Genomic DNA, 2,568 nt, shown 5'->3' with positions numbered 1-2,568 from the left:
ACCTCTGCCTCCTGGGTTCAAGCTATTCTCCTGCTCAGCCTCATGTGCCACCATGCCCAGCTAATTTTTTGTATTTTTAGTAGAGTTTCACCATGTTAGTCGGGATGATCTCAATCTCCTGACCTCATGATCCACTCACTTTGGCCTCCCAAAGTGCTGGGATTACAGGTGTGAACCATCACACCTGGCCAACTCTTTTATTATAATCCTTAAAGACTATTTAGACTAAGCATGTACTACTCCATGGGATGCCACAAAATCAGTATTTAAAGGGAATGCATATGCTTAAGTGTATGCATTAGGAAGAAATGGAAATTAATGAGCTAAGCACATGACTCTAGGATTTCGTAAAAAAGCACAGTTAACCCAAAGAAAGTAAAAGGAAATTATAAAAAATGATGAAATTAAGAAATTAGAGAAATGAAAGCAAAAGCTAAATTTTTTAAGTAAACTAATAATACAGATTTTACTCTTTCTATGAGAGAATTGATCATAACAGATACAATAAAACTTTAAGACACCCTAAAAAAATACTATGAACAACTTTGTGCCAATAAATTTGACAACTAGAAAATATGCATTACCAAAATTAATTCAAAAAGAAATTTTAAAATATGATTGGACATAAAGTATTAAAGAGTTGAATCAGTCACCAATGTCAGAAAATTTCCAGGCTTAAACAGTCATAAATGAATTTTACCAAAATTTTAAAAAGCAGATTGCTCCTATTTTTACATTAACACACTTAAGAAAATAGAAAGAAAATGAAAACTGAAGAATTCATTTTATGAAGCTTAGAAAACCTTAATATCAAAAGTGGATAGATGGGTAAAAATAAAATAAAAAGAGTAAGGCCTAGTATTTGATAGCACAACAAGGTGACTATAGTCAAAAAATAATTTAATTGCTCATTTAAAATAATTAAAAGAGTATAATAGATTGTTTGTGCCCCGTCCCGTGCGGCCGCCGCGCCCGCCAGCCATGAGCTCCACGCAGTTCAACAAGGGCCCCTCGTATGGGCTGTCGGCCGAGGTCAAGAACCCGCTCCTGTCCAAGTATGACCCTCAGAAGGAGGCAGAGCTCCAAAGCTGGATCGAGGGACTCACCGGTCTCTCCATCTGCCCCGACTTCCTGAAGGGCCTGAAGGACGGGATTATCTTGCACACTCATGAGCAAGCTATAGCCAGGCTTAGTCCCCAAGATCAACCGCTCCATGCAGAACCGGCACCAGCTAGAAAACCTTTCACACTTCATCAAGGCCATGGTCAGCTACGGCATGAACCCCATGGACATGTTCGAAGCCAACGACCTGTTTGAGAGCGGGAACATGACGCAGGTGCAGATGTCTCTTCTCGCCCTGGCGGGAAAGGCCAAGACTAAGGGGCTGCAGAGCGGGGTGGACATCGGCGTCAAGTACTTGGAGAAGCAGGAGCGGAACTTCAACGATGCCACCATGAAGGCCAGCCAGTGCGTCATCGGGCTGCAGATGGGCACCAACAAATGTGCCAGCCAGTCGGGCATGACCACGTACGGCACAAGGAGACATCTCTACGACCCCAAGAACCACATCCTGCTCCCCATGGACCACTCGACCATCAGCCTCCAGATGGGCAGCAAGTGTGCCAGCCAGGTGGGCATGACGGCTCCCGGTACGCAGCGGCACATCTCTGACACCAAACTGGGAACCGACAAGTGTGATAACTCCTCCGTGTCCCTGCAGATGGGCTACACGCAGGGCGCCAATCAGAGCGGCCAGGTCTTCGGCCTGGGCCGGCAGATATACGACCCCAAGTACTGCCCGCCAGGCACAGTGGCCGACGGGGCTCCTTCCGATGCTGGCGATAGCCCGGGCTAGGGGGAGGTCCCTGAATATCCCCCTTACCACCAAGAGGAGGCGAGCTACTGAGGCTCCCAGCGCGCTCTCTCCACGTCGTCTCCCCATCTCCCCGTCTGGGTTTTTCTGTGTTTTCATCTTTTTGAGACGGAGTTTCGCTCTTGTTACCCAGGCTGGAGTGCAATGGCGCGATCTCGGCTCAGCTCAACCTCTGCCTCTTGGGTTCAGGCAATTCTCCTGCCTCAGCCTCCCGAATAGCTGGGATTACAGGCATGCGCCACCATGCCCAGCTAATTTTTTGTATTTTTAGTAGAGACGGGGTTTCACCATGTTGACCGGGATGGTGTCGATTTCTTGACCTGGTGATCCACCCGCTTTGGCCTCCCAAAATGCTGGGATTACAGGCGTGAGCCACTGCGCCCGGCCCTGTGTTTTCATCTTTTTTATTAACCTGTTCAGTGCTGCCAACCAGCCGAGGGTCTGTGAGTGGTTCCTGGGGTCAGGCAGCAGGGCTTTCCCCGGCTTGGTCCTTCCCAGGACTGAGCCACCGGGCTGGGGGGAAAGGGGTCAAGGCTGTATCCTGATACCTGTAGGGTCAGGGTCCCTGCTGGCACGTCCAGGCTGTGGGCCAAGCTGTGCTGGGGAGAAGAGGCCTGGGCTTGGAGGGAACCGGTCCCCGAAGACTTCCGGTTGCCTCGTCTCTTCTCACTTTTGTCACCCGATCAGTTTGTGGT

General features: G+C 48.8%; 1 pseudogene; it reads left to right on the top strand.

The window, feature by feature from the left end:
- Nucleotides 1-969: 969 nt before the first annotated feature.
- Nucleotides 970-1,948, top strand: LOC100397209 (calponin-2 pseudogene; annotated as a pseudogene).
- Nucleotides 1,949-2,568: the final 620 nt, after the last annotated feature.

Source organism: Callithrix jacchus, chromosome 16 (genome assembly GCF_049354715.1).
Source record: "Callithrix jacchus isolate 240 chromosome 16, calJac240_pri, whole genome shotgun sequence".
Taxonomy (NCBI): Eukaryota; Metazoa; Chordata; class Mammalia; order Primates; family Cebidae; genus Callithrix; species Callithrix jacchus.
The sequence above is the reverse complement of the archived record's forward strand: the minus strand, read 5'-3'. Positions and strand labels throughout refer to the sequence as shown.